The sequence below is a fragment of the Stenella coeruleoalba genome (genome assembly GCF_951394435.1).
Source record: "Stenella coeruleoalba genome assembly, contig: scaffold_507, whole genome shotgun sequence".
Classification (NCBI taxonomy): Eukaryota; Metazoa; Chordata; class Mammalia; order Artiodactyla; family Delphinidae; genus Stenella; species Stenella coeruleoalba.
In genome coordinates, this window is record NW_027646059.1 from 74,950 (window position 1) to 97,000 (window position 22,051).

At 43.8% G+C, this 22,051-nt stretch overlaps 1 long non-coding RNA gene across 3 annotated transcripts in view; it reads left to right on the forward strand.

Annotated features, from left to right (window-relative positions):
* Positions 1-11,667, forward strand: part of LOC307181366 — a 53,842-nt gene extending 42,175 nt beyond the window's left edge. For 2 of the 3 annotated variants that reach the window (XR_013826600.1, XR_013826601.1), the window contains exons 2-4: positions 1,981-2,070; positions 5,144-5,225; positions 11,457-11,667. This is a non-coding gene — a long non-coding RNA (uncharacterized lncRNA). Of the gene's footprint in view, positions 1-1,933; positions 2,071-5,143; positions 5,226-11,456 lie in introns of those variants that run through there. The other variant, XR_013826602.1, reaches the window with a different exon arrangement.
* The last annotated feature ends 10,384 nt before the right edge of the window (positions 11,668-22,051 follow it).

Genomic DNA, 22,051 nt, shown 5'->3' on the forward strand with positions numbered 1-22,051 from the left:
TTCATTTGCTCACCGAACCTCTCCAATCCTATCACTGCTGCGTTTATGCCCCTGTACACATGCTTGATTCTCTTTCGGAGACATAGCAATCCATAGGTTTTAAGATACTTACTAGTCAGGTCATTCTTAGGCGTTTAATATGCGGTGTTGAGTCCATTTCGTTGAGCAAGGAGTAGCTCTTGTCTATTCCATATTTGACTTAAGGAACTTTATCTGTGCTCATTTCAATCTCTGGTTTTATGCAGCACCCCAACTCACCTTTACCCTTAAGCAAGCATAAGTTGGTTTTCTAAATTTGAGACCCTGTTCTGTTCTGTAATTCAGTTCCTGTGTAGCCAAGTTTACATTCCGTGTATTACTGATATCTTATGATGTTTCTTTTTCTGTGTGACTTACTTCAGTTAGAATCATCATACCTGAATCCACTCATTGTGCTGCTAAGGGCCTGATGACACAGATTTCATTGCTGAGTGATATTGCTTTGTAAGTAAATACCACAATTTCTTTATCCATTTTTCACTTTCTGCGATGTTGAACTTGTACTGTAAATGAGGTTCTTGTAAACAGAGGCGTCCCAAAGTTTGGGGTGGCTGTGTCTTTTTGATTTTAATTTCCCTAAGCTATAGGACCATAAGTGGAAGTGCCCTAGGTTCTGTTGCTTTGTTTTTTAGATGTTTCAGGAAACACCATACACTTCTCCCGAGTGGTTGTTGGCAATTTACATGCCGCCCATCAGCATAACAAGGCTCCCAGTTCTCCATGGCCTGTCCTGCCTTTCTGGATTTTACACTTTTTTCAGATGGCCCTTTTGACCGGGTGGAAGTGAGACTTCATTGTAGTGCAGATTTCCTTTGCAAGCTTGCTTGGTTGGCCAAAAAGGGCGTATGCGTTTTTTTCTGAATATATTCAGGAAAAAACGCATACGCCCTTTTTGGCCAAGTGCATCATTGTGGACGTTCTGCCTCTTTTCCTATGCTTTCAAGGCAATTCCAGTCTACCTCCTGAAATCGGTTTCCTGCAATTCTGCCCCGCTTTCAAGTCCTCTTGGCAGCCTTACTTCAGTCTATTTTTGGACGATAGCTGTCATTTATAACTCTGCAGGTTTGTGAATTACAGTGCCCCTGAGCTCCTTTCTTCAACTCGCTTTCTTGTGACCTGGCCGCAACACCGCAGGATGGCTTCAGGCCCTAATCTGGTTCCGGCCCGGCACGCTGAGCCTTTGGTTATTTCCTCTTCCTGGTGGGAAATGAGAGTTAAATTTGCCCGTCCAGACACCTCCAGCTAGCCTCTCATTGGTTCTCGCTATTCCTGTTCATCTTCCGCAGAAATTGAAAACTGGGCCAAACAGGAGGTTAAAGGGACTGACTCTCCAAGTGGGGAGAGTGTTAGTAAAGCGCCTGGAATTTGCACCCGAGTACCAGGGGAGGAAAACTGAGACATATTTGAACACGTCTCCCGATCATATGGCTGATCATACTCTGGATTCCACATGCATGTTTTAGCTGAAGGAAGAATACCTTAAACCTGGAGAGTTGAGACCCGTGTAATGGGTACCATGCAATATGACTTCAAAGGGTCTTCATTTGCTCACCGAACCTCTCCAATCCTATCACTGCTGCGTTTATGCCCCTGTACACATGCTTGATTCTCTTTCGGAGATATAGCAATCCATAGGTTTTATGATACTTACTAGTCAGGTACATTCTTAGGCGTTTAATATGCGGTGTTGAGTCCATTTCGTTGAGCAAGGAGTAGCTCTTGTCTATTCCATATTTGACTTAAGGAACTTTATCTGTGCTCATTTCAATCTCTGGTTTTATGCAGCACCCCAACTCACCTTTACCCTTAAGCAAGCATAAGTTGGTTTTCTAAATTTGAGAACCTGTTCTGTTTTGGAATTCAGTTCCTGTGTAGCCAAGTTTACATTCCGTGTATTAGTGATATCTTATGATGTTTCTTTTTCTGTGTGACTTATTTCAGTTAGAATCATCGTACCTGAATCTACTCATTATGCTGCTACGGGCCTGATGACATAGATTTCATTGCTGAGTGATACTGCATTGTACTTAAGTACCACAAGTTCTTTATCCATTTTTCACTTTCTGCGATGTTGAACTTGTACTGTAAACGAGGTTCTTGTAAACAGAGCCGTTCCAAACTTTGGGGTGGCTGTGTCTTTTTGATTTTAATTTCCCTAAGCTATAGGACCATAAGTGGAAGTGCCCTAGGCTCTGTTGCTTTGTTTTTTAGATGTTTCAGGAAACACCATACACTTCTCCCAAGTGTCTGTTGGCAATTTACATCCCGCCCATCAGCATAACAAGGCTCCCAGTTCTCCATGGCCTGTCCTGCTTTTCTGGATTTTACACTTTTTTCAGATGGCCCTTTTGACCGGGGGGAAGTGAGACTTCATTGTAGTGCAGATTTCCTTTGCAAGCTTGCTTGGTTGGCCAAAAAGGGCGTATGCGTTTTTTACTGAATATATTTAGGAAAAAACGCATACGCCCTTTTTGGCCAAGTGCATCATTGTGGACGTTCTGCCTCTTTTCCTATGCTTTCAATGCAATTCCAGTCTACCTCCTGAAATCGGTTTCCTGCAATTCTGCCCCGCTTTCAAGTCCTCTTGGCAGCCTTACTTCAGTCTATTTTTGGACGATAGCTGTCATTTATAACTCTGCAGGTTTGTGAATTACAGTGCCCCTGAGCTCCTTTCTTCAACTCACTTTCTTGTGACCTGGCCGCAACACCGCAGGATGGCTTCAGGCCCTAATCTCGTTCCGGCCCGGCATGCTGAGCCTTTGGTTAATTCCTCTTCCTGGTGGGAAATGAGAGTTAAATTTGCCCGTCCAGTCACCTCCAGCTAGCCTCTCATTGGTTCTCGCTATTCCTGTTCATCTTCCGCAGAAATTGCAAACTGGGCCAAACAGGAGGTTAAAGGGACTGACTCTCCAAGTGGGGAGAGTGTTAGTAAAGTGTCTGGAATGTTGCACCCGAGTACCAGGGGAGGAAAACTGAGACATATTTGAACACGTCTCCCGATCACATGGTTGATCATACTCTAGGTTCCACATGCATGTTTTAGCTGAAGGAAGAATACCTTAAACCTGGGTAGTTGAAACCCGTGGAATGGGTACCATGCAATATGACTTCAAAGGGTCTTCATTTGCTCACCGCACCTCTCCAATCCTATCACTGCTGCATTTATGCCCCTGTACACATGCTTGATTCTCTTTCGGAGACATAGCAATCCATAGGTTTTAAGATACTTACTAGTCAGGTACATTCTTAGGCGTTTAATATGGGGTGTTGAGTCCATTTCGTTGAGCAAGGAGTAGCTCTTGTCTATTCCATATTTGGCTTAAGGAACTTTATCTGTACTCATTTCAATCTCTGGTTTTATGCAGCACCCCAACTCACCTTTACCCTTAAGCAAGAATAAGTTGGTTTTCTAAATTTGAGACCCTGTTCTGTTCTGTAATTCAGTTCCTGTGTAGCCAAGTTTACATTCCGTGTATTACTGATATCTTATGATGTTTCTTTTTCTGTGTGACTTATTTCAGTTAGAATCATCATACCTGAATCCACTCATTGTGCTGCTAAGGGCCTGATGACACAGATTTCATTGCTGAGTGATATTGCTTTGTAAGTAAATACCACAACTTCTTTATCCATTTTTCACTTTCTGCGATGTTGAACTTGTACTGTAAACGAGGTTCTTGTAAACAGAGCCGTTCCAAACTTTGGGGTGGCTGTGTCTTTTTGATTTTAATTTCCCTAAGCTATAGGACCATAAGTGGAAGTGCCCTAGGTTCTGTTGCTTTGTTTTTTAGATGTTTCAGGAAACACCATACACTTCTCCCAAGTGGTTGTTGGCAATTTACATCCCGCCCATCAGCATAACAAGGCTGCCAGTTCTCCATGGCCTGTCCTGCCTTTCTGGATTTTACACTTTTTTCAGATGGCCGTTTTGACCGGGGGGAAGTGAGACTTCATTGTAGTGCAGATTTCCTTTGCAAGCTTGCTTGGTTGGCCAAAAAGGGCGTATGCGTTTTTTCCTGAATATATTCAGGAAAAAACGCATACGCCCTTTTTGGCCAAGTGCATCATTGTGGACGTTCTGCCTCTTTTCCTATGCTTTCAATGCAATTCCAGTCTACCTCCTGAAATCGGTTTCCTGCAATTCTGCCCCGCTTTCAAGTCCTCTTGGCAGCCTTACTTCAGTCTATTTTTGGACGATAGCTGTCATTTATAACTCTGCAGGTTTGTGAATTACAGTGCCCCTGAGCTCCTTTCTTCAACTCGCTTTCTTTTGAGCTGGCCGCAACACCGCAGGATGGCTTCAGGCCCTAATCTGGTTCCGGTACGGCACACTGAGCCTTTGGTTATTTCCTCTTCCTGGTGGGAAATGAGAGTTAAATTTGCCCGTCCAGACACCTCCAGCTAGCCTCTCATTGGTTCTCGCTATTCCTGTTCATCTTCCGCAGAAATTGCAAACTGGGCAAAACAGGAGGTTAAAGGCGCTGACTCTCCAAGTGGGGAGAGTGTTAGTAAAGCGTCTGGAATGTTGCACCCGAGTACCAGGGGAGGAAAACTGAGACATATTTGAACACGTCTCCCTTTCACATGGTTGATCATACTTAGGTTCCACATGCATGTTTTAGCTGAAGGAAGAATACGTTAAACCTGGAGAGTTGAGACTCGTGTAATGGGTACCATGCAATATGACTTCAAAGGGTCTTCATTTGCTCACCGAACCTCTCCAATCCTATCACTTCTGCGTTTATGCCCCTTTACACATGCTTGATTCTCTTTCGGAGACATAGCAATCCATAGGTTTTACGATACTTACTAGTCAGGTACATTCTTAGGCGTTTATTATGCGGTGTTGAGTCCATTTCATTGAGCAAGGAGTAGCTCTTGTCTATTCCATATTTGACTTAAGGAACTTTATCTGTGCTCATTTCAATCTCTGGTTTTATGCAGCACCCCAACTCACCTTTACCCTTAAGCAAGCATAAGTTGGTTTTCTAAATTTGAGACCCTGTTCTGTTCTGTAATTCAGTTCCTGTGTAGCCAAGTTTACATTCCGTGTATTACTGATATCTTATGATGTTTCTTTTTCTGTGTGACTTATTTCAGTTAGAATCATCATACCTGAATCCACTCATTGTGATGCTAAGGGCCTGATGACATAGATTTCATTGCTGAGTGATATTGCTTTGTAAGTAAATACCACAACTTCTTTATCCATTTTTCACTTTCTGCGATGTTGAACTTGTACTGTAAACGAGGTTCTTGTAAACAGAGGCGTCCCAAACTTTGGGGTGGCTGTGTCTTTTTGATTTTAATTTCCCTAAGCTATAGGACCATAAGTGGCAGTGCCCTAGGCTCTGTTGCTTTGTTTTTTAGATGTTTCAGGAAACACCATACACTTCTCCGGAGTGTCTGTTGCCAATTTACATCCCGCCCATCAGCATAACAAGGCTCCCAGTTCTCCATGGCCTGTTGCCTTTCTGGATTTTACACTTTTTTCAGATGGCCCTTTTGACCGGGGGGAAGTGAGACTTCATTGTAGTGCAGATTTCCTTTGCAAGCTTGCTTGGTTGGCCAAAAAGGGCGTATGCGTTTTTTCCTGAATATATTCAGGAAAAAACGCATACGCCCTTTTTGGCCAAGTGCATCATTGTGGACGTTCTGCCTCTTTTCCTATGCTTTCAATGCAATTCCAGTCTACCTCCTGAAATCGGTTTCCTGCAATTCTGCCCCGCTTTCAAGTCCTCTTGGCAGCCTTACTTCAGTCTATTTTTGGACGATAGCTGTCATTTATAACTCTGCAGGTTTGTGAATTACAGTGCCCCTGAGCTCCTTTCTTCAACTCGCTTTCTTGTGACCTGGCCGCAACACCGCAGGATGGCTTCAGGCCCTAATCTGGTTCCGGCCCGGCATGCTGAGCCTTTGGTTAATTCCTCTTCCTGGTGGGAAATGAGAGTTAAATTTGCCCGTCCAGACACCTCCAGCTAGCCTCTCATTGGTTCTCGCTATTCCTGTTCATCTTCCGCAGAAATTGCAAACTGGGCCAAACAGGAGGTTAAAGGGACTGACTCTCCAAGTGGGGAGAGTGTTAGTAAAGCGTCTGGAATGTTGCACCCGAGTACCAGGGGAGGAAAACTGAGACATATTTGAACACGTCTCCCGATCACATGGTTGATCATACTCTAGGTTCCACATGCATGTTTTAGCTGAAGGAAGAATACCTTAAACCTGGGTAGTTGAAACCCGTGGAATGGGTACCATGCAATATGACTTCAAAGGGTCTTCATTTGCTCTACGAACCTCTCCAATCCTATCACTGCTGCGTTTATGCCCCTGTACACATGCTTGATTCTCTTTCGGAGACATAGCAATCCATAGGTTTTAAGATACTTACTAGTCAGGTACATTCTTAGGCGTTTAATATGGGGTGTTGAGTCCATTTCGTTGAGCAAGGAGTAGCTCTTGTCTATTCCATATTTGGCTTAAGGAACTTTATCTGTGCTCATTTCAATCTCTGGTTTTATGCAGCACCCCAACTCACCTTTACCCTTAAGCAAGAATAAGTTGGTTTTCTAAATTTGAGACCCTGTTCTGTTCTGTAATTCAGTTCCTGTGTAGCCAAGTTTACATTCCGTGTATTAGTGATATCTTATGATGTTTCTTTTTCTGTGTGACTTATTTCAGTTAGAATCATCATACCTGAATCCACTCATTGTGCTGCTAAGGGCCTGATGACACAGATTTCATTGCTGAGTGATATTGCTTTGTAAGTAAATACCACAACTTCTTTATCCATTTTTCACTTTCTGCGATGTTGAACTTGTACTGTAAACGAGGTTCTTGTAAACAGAGCCGTTCCAAACTTTGGGGTGGCTGTGTCTTTTTGATTTTAATTTCCCTAAGCTATAGGACCATAAGTGGAAGTGCCCTAGGCTCTGTTGCTTTGTTTTTTAGATGTTTCAGGAAACACCATACACCTCTCCCAAGTGTCTGTTGGCAATTTACATCCCGCCCATCAGCATAACAAGGCTGCCAGTTCTCAATGGCCTGTTGCCTTTCTGGATTTTACACTTTTTTCAGATGGCCCTTTTGGCCGGGGGGAAGTGAGACTTCATTGTAGTGCAGATTTCCTTTGCAAGCTTGCTTGGTTGGCCAAAAAGGGCGTATGCGTTTTTTCCTGAATATATTCAGGAAAAAACGCATACGCCCTTTTTGGCCAAGTGCATCATTGTGGACGTTCTGCCTCTTTTCCTATGCTTTCAATGCAATTCCAGTCTACCTCCTGAAATCGGTTTCCTGCAATTCTGCCCCGCTTTCAAGTCCTCTTGGCAGCCTTACTTCAGTCTATTTTTGGACGATAGCTGTCATTTATAACTCTGCAGGTTTGTGAATTACAGTGCCCCTGAGCTCCTTTCTTCAACTCACTTTCTTGTGACCTGGCCGCAACACCGCAGGATGGCTTCAGGCCCTAATCTCGTTCCGGCCCGGCATGCTGAGCCTTTGGTTAATTCCTCTTCCTGGTGGGAAATGAGAGTTAAATTTGCCCGTCCAGTCACCTCCAGCTAGCCTCTCATTGGTTCTCGCTATTCCTGTTCATCTTCCACAGAAATTGCAAACTGGGCCAAACAGGAGGTTAAAGGGACTGACTCTCCAAGTGGGGAGAGTGTTAGTAAAGTGTCTGGAATGTTGCAACCGAGTACCAGGGGAGGAAAACTGAGACATATTTGAACACGTCTCCCGATCACATGGTTGATCATACTCTAGGTTCCACATGCATGTTTTAGCTGAAGGAAGAATACCTTAAACCTGGGTAGTTGAAACCCGTGGAATGGGTACCATGCAATATGACTTCAAAGGGTCTTCATTTGCTCACCGCACCTCTCCAATCCTATCACTGCTGCATTTATGCCCCTGTACACATGCTTGATTCTCTTTCGGAGACATAGCAATCCATAGGTTTTAAGATACTTACTAGTCAGGTACATTCTTAGGCGTTTAATATGGGGTGTTGAGTCCATTTCGTTGAGCAAGGAGTAGCTCTTGTCTATTCCATATTTGGCTTAAGGAACTTTATCTGTACTCATTTCAATCTCTGGTTTTATGCAGCACCCCAACTCACCTTTCCCCTTAAGCAAGAATAAGTTGGTTTTCTAAATTTGAGACCCTGTTCTGTTCTGTAATTCAGTTCCTGTGTAGCCAAGTTTACATTCCGTGTATTACTGATATCTTATGATGTTTCTTTTTCTGTGTGACTTATTTCAGTTAGAATCATCATACCTGAATCCACTCATTGTGCTGCTAAGGGCCTGATGACACAGATTTCATTGCTGAGTGATATTGCTTTGTAAGTAAATACCACAACTTCTTTATCCATTTTTCACTTTCTGCGATGTTGAACTTGTACTGTAAACTAGGTTCTTGTAAACAGAGCCGTTCCAAACTTTGGGGTGGCTGTGTCTTTTTGATTTTAATTTCCCTAAGCTATAGGACCATAAGTGGAAGTGCCCTAGGTTCTGTTGCTTTGTTTTTTAGATGTTTCAGGAAACACCATACACTTCTCCCGAGTGGTTGTTGGCAATTTACATCCCGCCCATCAGCATAACAAGGCTGCCAGTTCTCCATGGCCTGTCCTGCCTTTCTGGATTTTACACTTTTTTCAGATGGCCCTTTTGACCGGGGGGAAGTGAGACTTCATTGTAGTGCAGATTTCCTTTGCAAGCTTGCTTGGTTGGCCAAAAAGGGCGTATGCGTTTTTTCCTGAATATATTCAGGAAAAAACGCATACGCCCTTTTTGGCCAAGTGCATCATTGTGGACGTTCTGCCTCTTTTCCTATGCTTTCAATGCAATTCCAGTCTACCTCCTGAAATCGGTTTCCTGCAATTCTGCCCCACTTTCAAGTCCTCTTGGCAGCCTTACTTCAGTCTATTTTTGGACGATAGCTGTCATTTATAACTCTGCAGGTTTGTGAATTACAGTGCCCCTGAGCTCCTTTCTTCAACTCGCTTTCTTTTGAGCTGGCCGCAACACCGCAGGATGGCTTCAGGCCCTAATCTGGTTCCGGTACGGCACACTGAGCCTTTGGTTATTTCCTCTTCCTGGTGGGAAATGAGAGTTAAATTTGCCCGTCCAGACACCTCCAGCTAGCCTCTCATTGGTTCTCGCTATTCCTGTTCATCTTCCGCAGAAATTGCAAACTGGGCCAAACAGGAGGTTAAAGGCGCTGACTCTCCAAGTGGGGAGAGTGTTAGTAAAGCGTCTGGAATGTTGCACCCGAGTACCAGGGGAGGAAAACTGAGACATATTTGAACACGTCTCCCGTTCACATGGTTGATCATACTTAGGTTCCACATGCATGTTTTAGCTGAAGGAAGAATACGTTAAACTTGGAGAGTTGAGACTCGTGTAATGGGTACCATGCAATATGACTTCAAAGGATCTTCATTTGCTCACCGAACCTCTCCAATCCTATCACTTCTGCGTTTATGCCCCTGTACACATGCTTGATTCTCTTTCGGAGACATAGCAATCCATAGGTTTTACGATACTTACTAGTCAGGTACATTCTTAGGCGTTTAATATGCGGTGTTGAGTCCATTTCATTGAGCAAGGAGTAGCTCTTGTCTATTCCATATTTGACTTAAGGAACTTTATCTGTGCTCATTTCAATCTCTGGTTTTATGCAGCACCCCAACTCACCTTTACCCTTAAGCAAGCATAAGTTGGTTTTCTAAATTTGAGACCCTGTTCTGTTCTGTAATTCAGTTCCTGTGTAGCCAAGTTTACATTCCGTGTATTACTGATATCTTATGATGTTTCTTTTTCTGTGTGACTTATTTCAGTTAGAATCATCATACCTGAATCCACTCATTGTGATGCTAAGGGCTTGATGACATAGATTTCATTTCTGAGTGATATTGCTTTGTAAGTAAATACCACAACTTCTTTATCCATTTTTCACTTTCTGCGATGTTGAACTTGTACTGTAAACGAGGTTCTTGTAAACAGAGGCGTCCCAAACTTTGGGGTGGCTGTGTCTTTTTGATTTTAATTTCCCTAAGCTATAGGACCATAAGTGGCAGTGCCCTAGGCTCTGTTGCTTTGTTTTTTAGATGTTTCAGGAAACACCATACACTTCTCCGGAGTGTCTGTTGCCAATTTACATCCCGCCCATCAGCATAACAAGGCTCCCAGTTCTCCATGGCCTGTTGCCTTTCTGGATTTTACACTTTTTTCAGATGGCCCTTTTGACCGGGGGGAAGTGAGACTTCATTGTAGTGCAGATTTCCTTTGCAAGCTTGCTTGGTTGGCCAAAAAGGGCGTATGCGTTTTTTCCTGAATATATTCAGGAAAAAACGCATACGCCCTTTTTGGCCAAGTGCATCATTGTGGACGTTCTGCCTCTTTTCCTATGCTTTCAATGCAATTCCAGTCTACCTCCTGAAATCGGTTTCCTGCAATTCTGCCCCGCTTTCAAGTCCTCTTGGCAGCCTTACTTCAGTCTATTTTTGGACGATAGCTGTCATTTATAACTCTGCAGGTTTGTGAATTACAGTGCCCCTGAGCTCCTTTCTTCAACTCGCTTTCTTGTGACCTGGCCGCAACACCGCAGGATGGCTTCAGGCCCTAATCTGGTTCCGGCCCGGCATGCTGAGCCTTTGGTTAATTCCTCTTCCTGGTGGGAAATGAGAGTTAAATTTGCCCGTCCAGACACCTCCAGCTAGCCTCTCATTGGTTCTCGCTATTCCTGTTCATCTTCCGCAGAAATTGCAAACTGGGCCAAACAGGAGGTTAAAGGGACTGACTCTCCAAGTGGGGAGAGTGTTAGTAAAGCGTCTGGAATGTTGCACCCGAGTACCAGGGGAGGAAAACTGAGACATATTTGAACACGTCTCCCGATCACATGGTTGATCATACTCTAGGTTCCACATGCATGTTTTAGCTGAAGGAAGAATACCTTAAACCTGGGTAGTTGAAACCCGTGGAATGGGTACCATGCAATATGACTTCAAAGGGTCTTCATTTGCTCACCGAACCTCTCCAATCCTATCACTGCTGCGTTTATGCCCCTGTACACATGCTTGATTCTCTTTCGGAGACATAGCAATCCATAGGTTTTAAGATACTTACTAGTCAGGTACATTCTTAGGCGTTTAATATGGGGTGTTGAGTCCATTTCGTTGAGCAAGGAGTAGCTCTTGTCTATTCCATATTTGGCTTAAGGAACTTTATCTGTGCTCATTTCAATCTCTGGTTTTATGCAGCACCCCAACTCACCTTTACCCTTAAGCAAGAATAAGTTGGTTTTCTAAATTTGAGACCCTGTTCTGTTCTGTAATTCAGTTCCTGTGTAGGCAAGTTTACATTCCGTGTATTAGTGATATCTTATGATGTTTCTTTTTCTGTGTGACTTATTTCATTTAGAATCATCATACCTGAATCCACTCATTGTGCTGCTAAGGGCCTGATGACACAGATTTCATTGCTGAGTGATATTGCTTTGTAAGTAAATACCACAACTTCTTTATCCATTTTTCACTTTCTGCGATGTTGAACTTGTACTGTAAACGAGGTTCTTGGAAACAGAGCCGTTCCAAACTTTGGGGTGGCTGTGTCTTTTTGATTTTAATTTCCCTAAGCTATAGGACCATAAGTGGAAGTGCCCTAGGCTCTGTTGCTTTGTTTTTTAGATGTTTCAGGAAACACCATACACCTCTCCCAAGTGTCTGTTGGCAATTTACATCCCGCCCATCAGCATAACAAGGCTGCCAGTTCTCAATGGCCTGTTGCCTTTCTGGATTTTACACTTTTTTCAGATGGCCCTTTTGGCCGGGGGGAAGTGAGACTTCATTGTAGTGCAGATTTCCTTTGCAAGCTTGCTTGGTTGGCCAAAAAGGGCGTATGCGTTTTTTCCTGAATATATTCAGGAAAAAACGCATACGCCCTTTTTGGCCAAGTGCATCATTGTGGACGTTCTGCCTCTTTTCCTATGCTTTCAATGTAATTCCTGTCTACCTCCTGAAATCGGTTTCCTGCAATTCTGCCCCGCTTTCAAGTCCTCTTGGCAGCCTTACTTCAGTCTATTTTTGGACGATAGCTGTCATTTATAACTCTGCAGGTTTGTGAATTACAGTGCCCCTGAGCTCCTTTCTTCAACTCGCTTTCTTGTGACCTGGCCGCAACACCGCAGGATGGCTTCAGGCCCTAATCTGGTTCCGGCCCGGCACGCTGAGCCTTTGGATATTTCCTCTTCCTGGTGGGAAATGAGAGTTAAATTTGCCCGTCCACACACCTCCAGCTAGCCTCTCATTGGTTCTCGCTATTCCTGTTCATCTTCCGCAGAAATTGCAAACTGGGCCAAACAGGAGGTTAAAGGGACTGACTCTCCAAGTGGGGAGAGTGTTAGTAAAGCGTCTGGAATGTTGCACCCGAGTACCAGGGGAGGAAAACTGAGACATATTTGAACACGTCTCCCGTTCACATGGTTGATCATACTTAGGTTCCACATGCATGTTTTAGCTGAAGGAAGAATACCTTAAACCTGGAGAGTTGAGACCCGTGTAATGGGTACCATGCAATATGACTTCAAAGGGTCTTCATTTGCTCACCGAACCTCTCCAATCCTATCACTGCTGCGTTTATGCCCCTGTACACATGCTTGATTCTCTTTCGGAGACATAGCAATCCATAGGTTTTACGATACTTACTGGTCAGGTACATTCTTAGGCGTTTAATATGCGGTGTTGAGTCCATTTCGTTGAGCAAGGAGTAGCTCTTGTCTATTCCATATTTGGCTTAAGGAACTTTATCTGTGCTCATTTCAATCTCTGGTTTTATGCAGCACCCCAACTCACCTTTACCCTTAAGCAAGCATAAGTTGGTTTTCTAAATTTGAGACCCTGTTCTGTTCTGTAATTCAGTTCCTGTGTAGCCAAGTTTACATTCCGTGTATTACTGATATCTTATGATGTTTCTTTTTCTGTGTGACTTATTTCAGTTAGAATCATCATACCTGAATCCACTCATTGTGCTGCTAAGGGCCTGATGACATAGATTTCATTGCTGATTGATATTGCTTTGTAAGTCAATACCACAACTTCTTTATCCATTTTTCACTTTCTGCGATGTTGAACTTGTACTGTAAACGAGGTTCTTGTAAACAGAGCCGTTCCAAACTTTGGGGTGGCTGTGTCTTTTTGATTTTAATTTCCCTAAGCTATAGGACCATAAGTGGAAGTGCCCTAGGCTCTGTTGCTTTGTTTTTTAGATGTTTCAGGAAACACCATACACTTCTCCCAAGTGTCTGTTGGCAATTTACATCCCGCCCATCAGCATAACAAGGCTCCCAGTTCTCCATGGCCTGTCCTGCCTTTCTGGATTTTACACTTTTTTCAGATGGCCCTTTTGACCGGGGGGAAGTGAGACTTCATTGTAGTGCAGATTTCCTTTGCAAGCTTGCTTGGTTGGCCAAAAAGGGCGTATGCGTTTTTTCCTGAATATATTTAGGAAAAAACGCATACGCCCTTTTTGGCCAAGTGCATCATTGTGGACGTTCTGCCTCTTTTCCTATGCTTTCAATGCAATTCCAGTCTACCTCCTGAAATCGGTTTCCTGCAATTCTGCCCCGCTTTCAAGTCCTCTTGGCAGCCTTACTTCAGTCTATTTTTGGACGATAGCTGTCATTTATAACTCTGCAGGTTTGTGAATTACAGTGCCCCTGAGCTCCTTTCTTCAACTCACTTTCTTGTGACCTGGCCGCAACACCGCAGGATGGCTTCAGGCCCTAATCTCGTTCCGGCCCGGCATGCTGAGCCTTTGGTTAATTCCTCTTCCTGGTGGGAAATGAGAGTTAAATTTGCCCGTCCAGACACCTCCAGCTAGCCTCTCATTGGTTCTCGCTATTCCTGTTCATCTTCCGCAGAAATTGCAAACTGGGCCAAACAGGAGGTTAAAGGGACTGACTCTCCAAGTGGGGAGAGTGTTAGTAAAGCGTCTGGAATGTTGCACCCGAGTACCAGGGGAGGAAAACTGAGACAATTTGAACACGTCTCCCGATCACATGGTTGATCATACTCTAGGTTCCACATGCATGTTTTAGCTGAAGGAAGAATACCTTAAACCTGGGTAGTTGAAACCCGTGGAATGGGTACCATGCAATATGACTTCAAAGGGTCTTCATTTGCTCACCGCACCTCTCCAATCTTATCACTGCTGCATTTATGCCCCTGTACACATGCTTAATTCGCTTTCGGAGACATAGCAATCCATAGGTTTTAAGATACTTACTAGTCAGGTACATTCTTAGGCGTTTAATATGGGGTGTTGAGTCCATTTCGTTGAGCAAGGAGTAGCTCTTGTCTATTCCATATTTGGCTTAAGGAACTTTATCTGTGCTCATTTCAATCTCTGGTTTTATGCAGCACCCGAACTCACCTTTACCCTTAAGCAAGAATAAGTTGGTTTTCTAAATTTGAGACCCTGTTCTGTTCTGTAATTCAGTTCCTGTGTAGCCAAGTTTACATTCCGTGTATTACTGATATCTTATGATGTTTCTTTTTCTGTGTGACTTATTTCAGTTAGAATCATCATACCTGAATCCACTCATTGTGCTGCTAAGGGCCTGATGACACAGATTTCATTGCTGAGTGATATTGCTTTGTAAGTGAATACCACAACTTCTTTATCCATTTTTCACTTTCTGCAATGTTGAACTTGTACTGTAAACGAGGTTCTTGTAAACAGAGCCGTTCCAAACTTTGGGGTGGCTGTGTCTTTTTGATTTTAATTTCCCTAAGCTATAGGACCATAAGTGGAAGTGCCCTAGGTTCTGTTGCTTTGTTTTTTAGATGTTTCAGGAAACACCATACACTTCTCCCGAGTGGTTGTTGGCAATTTACATCCCGCCCATCAGCATAACAAGGCTGCCAGTTCTCCATGGCCTGTCCTGCCTTTCTGGATTTTACACTTTTTTCAGATGGCCCTTTTGACCGCGTGGAAGTGAGACTTCATTGTAGTGCAGATTTCCTTTGCAAGCTTGCTTGGTTGGCCAAAAAGGGCGTATGCGTTTTTTCCTGAATATATTCAGGAAAAAACGCATACGCCCTTTTTGGCCAAGTGCATCATTGTGGACGTTCTGCCTCTTTTCCTATGCTTTCAATGCAATTCCAGTCTACCTCCTGAAATCGGTTTCCTGCAATTCTGCCCCGCTTTCAAGTCCTCTTGGCAGCCTTACTTCAGTCTATTTTTGGACGATAGCTGTCATTTATAACTCTGCAGGTTTGTGAATTACAGTGCCCCTGAGCTCCTTTCTTCAACTCGCTTTCTTTTGAGCTGGCCGCAACACCGCAGGATGGCTTCAGGCCCTAATCTGGTTCCGGTACGGCACACTGAGCCTTTGGTTATTTCCTCTTCCTGGTGGGAAATGAGAGTTAAATTTGCCCGTCCAGACACCTCCAGCTAGCCTCTCATTGGTTCTCGCTATTCCTGTTCATCTTCCGCAGAAATTGCAAACTGGGCCAAACAGGAGGTTAAAGGCTCTGACTCTCCAAGTGGGGAGAGTGTTAGTAAAGCGTCTGGAATGTTGCACCCGAGTACCAGGGGAGGAAAACTGAGACATATTTGAACACGTCTCCCGTTCACATGGTTGATCATACTTAGGTTCCACATGCATGTTTTAGCTGAAGGAAGAATACCTTAAACCTGGAGAGTTGAGACTCGTGTAATGGGTACCATGCAATATGTCTTCAAAGGGTCTTCATTTGCTCACCGAACCTCTCCAATCCTATCACTGCTGCGTTTATGCCCCTGTACACATGCTTGATTCTCTTTTGGAGACATAGCAATCCATAGGTTTTACGATACTTACTAGTCAGGTACATTCTTAGGCGTTTAATATGCGGTGTTGAGTCCATTTCGTTGAGCAAGGAGTAGCTCTTGTCTATTCCATATTTGACTTAAGGAACTTTATCTGTGCTCATTTCAATCTCTGGTTTTATGCAGCACCCCAACTCACCTTTACCCTTAAGCAAGCATAAGTTGGTTTTCTAAATTTGAGACCCTGTTCTGTTCTGTAATTCAGTTCCTGTGTAGCCAAGTTTACATTCCGTGTATTACTGATATCTTATGATGTTTCTTTTTCTGTGTGACTTATTTCAGTTAGAATCATCGTACCTGAATCCACTCATTGTGATGCTAAGGGCCTGATGACATAGATTTCATTGCTGAGTGATATTGCTTTGTAAGTAAATACCACAACTTCTTTATCCATTTTTCACTTTCTGCGATGTTGAACTTGTACTGTAAACGAGGTTCTTGTAAACAGAGGCGTCCCAAACTTTGGGGTGGCTGTGTCTTTTTGATTTTAATTTCCCTAAGCTATAGGACCATAAGTGGCAGTGCCCTAGGCTCTGTTGCTTTGTTTTTTAGATGTTTCAGGAAACACCATACACTTCTCCCGAGTGTCTGTTGGCAATTTACATCCCGCCCATCAGCATAACAAGGCTCCCAGTTCTCCATGGCCTGTCCTGCCTTTCTGGATTTTACACTTTTTTCAGATGGCCCTTTTGACCGGGGGGAAGTGAGACTTCATTGTAGTGCAGATTTCCTTTGCAAGCTTGCTTGGTTGGCCAAAAAGGGCGTATGCGTTTTTTCCTGTATATATTCAGGAAAAAACGCATATGCCCTTTTTGGCCAAGTGCATCATTGTGGACGTTCTGCCTCTTTTCCTATGCTTTCAATGCAATTCCAGTCTACCTCCTGAAATCGGTTTCCTGCAATTCTGCCCCGCTTTCAAGTCCTCTTGGCAGCCTTACTTCAGTCTATTTTTGGACGATAGCTGTCATTTATAACTCTGCAGGTTTGTGAATTACAGTGCCCCTGAGCTCCTTTCTTCAACTCGCTTTCTTGTGACCTGGCCGCAACACCGCAGGATGGCTTCAGGCCCTAATCAGGTTCCGGCCCGGCATGCTGAGCCTTTGGTTAATTCCTCTTCCTGGTGGGAAATGAGAGTTAAATTTGCCCATCCAGACACCTCCAGCTAGCCTCTCATTGGTTTTCGCTATTCCTGTTCATCTTCCGCAGAAATTGCAAACTGGGCCAAACAGGAGGTTAAAGGGACTGACTCTCCAAGTGGGGAGAGTGTTAGTAAAGCGTCTGGAATGTTGCACCCGAGTACCAGGGGAGGAAAACTGAGACATATTTGAACACGTCTCCCGATCACATGGTTGATCATACTCTAGGTTCCACATGCATGTTTTAGCTGAAGGAAGAATACCTTAAACCTGGGTAGTTGAAACCCGTGGAATGGGTACCATGCAATATGACTTCAAAGGGTCTTCATTTGCTCACCGAACCTCTCCAATCCTATCACTGCTGCGTTTATGCCCCTGTACACATGCTTGATTCTCTTTCGGAGACATAGCAATCCATAGGTTTTAAGATACTTACTAGTCAGGTACATTCTTAGGCGTTTAATATGGGGTGTTGAGTCCATTTCGTTGAGCAAGGAGTAGCTCTTGTCTATTCCATATTTGACTTAAGGAACTTTATCTGTGCTCATTTCAATCTCTGGTTTTATGCAGCACCCCAACTCACCTTTACCCTTAAGCAAGCATAAGTTGGTTTTCTAAATTTGAGACCCTGTTCTGTTCTGTAATTCAGTTCCTGTGTAGCCAAGTTTACATTCCGTGTATTACTGATATCTTATGATGTTTCTTTTTCTGTGTGACTTATTTCAGTTAGAATCATCGTACCTGAATCCACTCATTGTGATGCTAAGGGCCTGATGACATAGATTTCATTGCTGAGTGATATTGCTTTGTAAGTAAATACCACAACTTCTTTATCCATTTTTCACTTTCTGCGATGTTGAACTTGTACTGTAAACGAGGTTCTTGTAAACAGAGGCGTCCCAAACTTTGGGGTGGCTGTGTCTTTTTGATTTTAATTTCCCTAAGCTATAGGACCATAAGTGGCAGTGCCCTAGGCTCTGTTGCTTTGTTTTTTAGATGTTTCAGGAAACACCATACACTTCTCCGGAGTGTCTGTTGGCAATTTACATCCCGCCCATCAGCATAACAAGGCTCCCAGTTCTCCATGGCCTGTTGCCTTTCTGGATTTTACACTTTTTTCAGATGGCCCTTTTGACCGGGGGGAAGTGAGACTTCATTGTAGTGCAGATTTCCTTTGCAAGCTTGCTTGGTTGGCCAAAAAGAGCGTATGCGTTTTTTCCTGAATATATTCAGGAAAAAAAGCATACGCCCTTTTTGGCCAAGTGCATCATTGTGGACGTTCTGCCTCTTTTCCTATGCTTTCAATGCAATTCCAGTCTACCTCCTGAAATCGGTTTCCTGCAATTCTGCCCCGCTTTCAAGTCCTCTTGGCAGCCTTACTTCAGTCTATTTTTGGACGATAGCTGTCATTTATAACTCTGCAGGTTTGTGAATTACAGTGCCCCTGAGCTCCTTTCTTCAACTCGCTTTCTTGTGACCTGGCCGCAACACCGCAGGATGGCTTCAGGCCCTAATCTGGTTCCGGCCCGGCACGCTGAGCCTTTGGTTATTTCCTCTTCCTGGTGGGAAATGAGAGTTAAATTTGCCCGTCCAGACACCTCCAGCTAGCCTCTCATTGGTTCTCGCTATTCCTGTTCATCTTCCGCAGAAATTGCAAACTGGGCCAAACAGGAGGTTAAAGGCGCTGACTCTCCAAGTGGGGAGAGTGTTAGTAAAGCGTCTGGAATGTTGCACCCGAGTACCAGGGGAGGAAAACTGAGACATATTTGAACACGTCTCCCGTTCACATGGTTGATCATACTTGGGTTCCACATGCATGTTTTAGCTGAAGGAAGAATACCTTAAACCTGGAGAGTTGAGACCCGTGTAATGGGTACCATGCAATATGACTTCAAAGGGTCTTCATTTGCTCACCGAACCTCTCCAATCCTATCACTGCTGCGTTTATGCCCCTGTACACATGCTTGATTCTCTTTTGGAGACATAGCAATCCATAGGTTTTACGATACTTACTAGTCAGGTACATTCTTAGGCGTTTAATATGCGGTGTTGAGTCCATTTCGTTGAGCAAGGAGTAGCTCTTGTCTATTCCATATTTGGCTTAAGGAACTTTATCTGTGCTCATTTCAATCTCTGGTTTTATGCAGCACCCCAACTCACCTTTACCCTTAAGCAAGCATAAGTTGGTTTTCTAAATTTGAGACCCTGTTCTGTTCTGTAATTCAGTTCCTGTGTAGCCAAGTTTACATTCCGTGTATTACTGATATCTTATGATGTTTCTTTTTCTGTGTGACTTATTTCAGTTAGAATCATCATACCTGAATCCACTCATTGTGCTGCTAAGGGCCTGATGACACAGATTTCATTGCTGAGTGATATTGCTTTGTAAGTAAATACCACAACTTCTTTATCCATTTTTCACTTTCTGCGATGTTGAACTTGTACTGTAAACGAGGTTCTTGTAAACAGAGCCGTTCCAAACTTTGGGGTGGCTGTGTCTTTTTGATTTTAATTTCCCTAAGCTATAGGACCATAAGTGGAAGTGCCCTAGGTTCTGTTGCTTTGTTTTTTAGATGTTTCAGGAAACACCATACACTTCTCCCAAGTGGTTGTTGGCAATTTACATCCCGCCCATCAGCATAACAAGGCTCCCAGTTCTCCATGGCCTGTCCTGCCTTTCTGGATTTTACACTTTTTTCAGATGGCCCTTTTGACCGGGGGGAAGTGAGACTTCATTGTAGTGCAGATTTCCTTTGCAAGCTTGCTTGGTTGGCCAGAAAGGGCGTATGCGTTTTTTCCTGAATATATTCAGGAAAAAACTCATACGCCCTTTTTGGCCAAGTGCATCATTGTGGACGTTCTGCCTCTTTTCCTATGCTTTCAATGCAATTCCAGTCTACCTCCTGAAATCGGTTTCCTGCAATTCTGCCCCGCTTTCAAGTCCTCTTGGCAGCCTTACTTCAGTCTATTTTTGGACGATAGCTGTCATTTATAACTCTGCAGGTTTGTGAATTACAGTGCCCCTGAGCTCCTTTCTTCAACTCGCTTTCTTGTGACCTGGCCGCAACACCGCAGGATGGCTTCAGGCCCTAATCTGGTTCCGGACCGGCATGCTGAGCCTTTGGTTAATTCCTCTTCCTGGTGGGAAATGAGAGTTAAATTTGCCCGTCCAGACACCTCCAGCTAGCCTCTCATTGGTTCTCGCTATTCCTGTTCATCTTCCGCAGAAATTGCAAACTGGGCCAAACAGGAGGTTAAAGGGACTGACTCTCCAAGTCGGGAGAGTGTTAGTAAAGCGTCTGGAATGTTGCACCCGAGTACCAGGGGAGGAAAACTGAGACATATTTGAACACGTCTCCCGATCACATGGTTGATCATACTCTAGGTTCCACATGCATGTTTTAGCTGAAGGAAGAATACCTTAAACCTGGGTAGTTGAAACCCGTGGAATGGGTACCATGCAATATGACTTCAAAGGGTCTTCATTTGCTCACCGAACCTCTCCAATCCTATCACTGCTGCGTTTATGCCCCTGTACACATGCTTGATTCTCTTTCGGAGACATAGCAATCCATAGGTTTTAAGATACTTACTAGTCAGGTACATTCTTAGGCGTTTAATATGGGGTGTTGAGTCCATTTCGTTGAGCAAGGAGTAGCTCTTGTCTATTCCATATTTGGCTTAAGGAACTTTATCTGTGCTCATTTCAATCTCTGGTTTTATGCAGCACCCCAACTCACCTTTACCCTTAAGCAAGAATAAGTTGGTTTTCTAAATTTGAGACCCTGTTCTGTTCTGTAATTCAGTTCCTGTGTAGCCAAGTTTACATTCCGTGTATTACTGATATCTTATGATGTTTCTTTTTCTGTGTGACTTATTTCAGTTAGAATCATCATACCTGAATCCACTCATTGTGCTGCTAAGGGCCTGATGACACAGATTTCATTGCTGAGTGATATTGCTTTGTAAGTAAATACCACAACTTCTTTATCCATTTTTCACTTTCTGCGATGTTGAACTTGTACTGTAAACGAGGTTCTTGTAAACAGAGCCATTCCAAACTTTGGGGTGGCTGTGTCTTTTTGATTTTAATTTCCCTAAGCTATAGGACCATAAGTGGAAGTGCCCTAGGCTCTGTTGCTTTGTTTTTTAGATGTTTCAGGAAACACCATACACCTCTCCCAAGTGTCTGTTGGCAATTTACATCCCGCCCATCAGCATAACAAGGCTGCCAGTTCTCAATGGCCTGTTGCCTTTCTGGATTTTACACTTTTTTCAGATGGCCCTTTTGGCCGGGGGGAAGTGAGACTTCATTTTAGTGCAGATTTCCTTTGCAAGCTTGCTTGGTTGGCCAAAAAGGGCGTATGCGTTTTTTCCTGAATATATTCAGGAAAAAACGCATACGCCCTTTTTGGCCAAGTGCATCATTGTGGACGTTCTGCCTCTTTTCCTATGCTTTCAATGCAATTCCAGTCTACCTCCTGAAATCGGTTTCCTGCAATTCTGCCCCGCTTTCAAGTCCTATTGGCAGCCTTACTTCAGTCTATTTTTGGACGATAGCTGTCATTTATAACTCTGCAGGTTTGTGAATTACAGTGCCCCTGAGCTCCTTTCTTCAACTCGCTTTCTTGTGACCTGGCCGCAACACCGCAGGATGGCTTCAGGCCCTAATCTGGTTCCGGCCCGGCATGCTGAGCCTTTGGTTAATTCCTCTTCCTGGTGGGAAATGAGAGTTAAATTTGCCCGTCCAGACACCTCCAGCTAGCCTCTCATTGGTTCTCGCTATTCCTGTTCATCTTCCGCAGAAATTGCAAACTGGGCCAAACAGGAGGTTAAAGGCGCTGACTCTCCAAGTGGGGAGAGTGTTAGTAAAGCGTCTGGAATGTTGCACCCGAGTACCAGGGGAGGAAAACTGAGACATATTTGAACACGTCTCCCGATCACATGGTTGATCATACTCTGGGTTCCACATGCATGTTTTAGCTGAAGGAAGAATACCTAAAACATGGG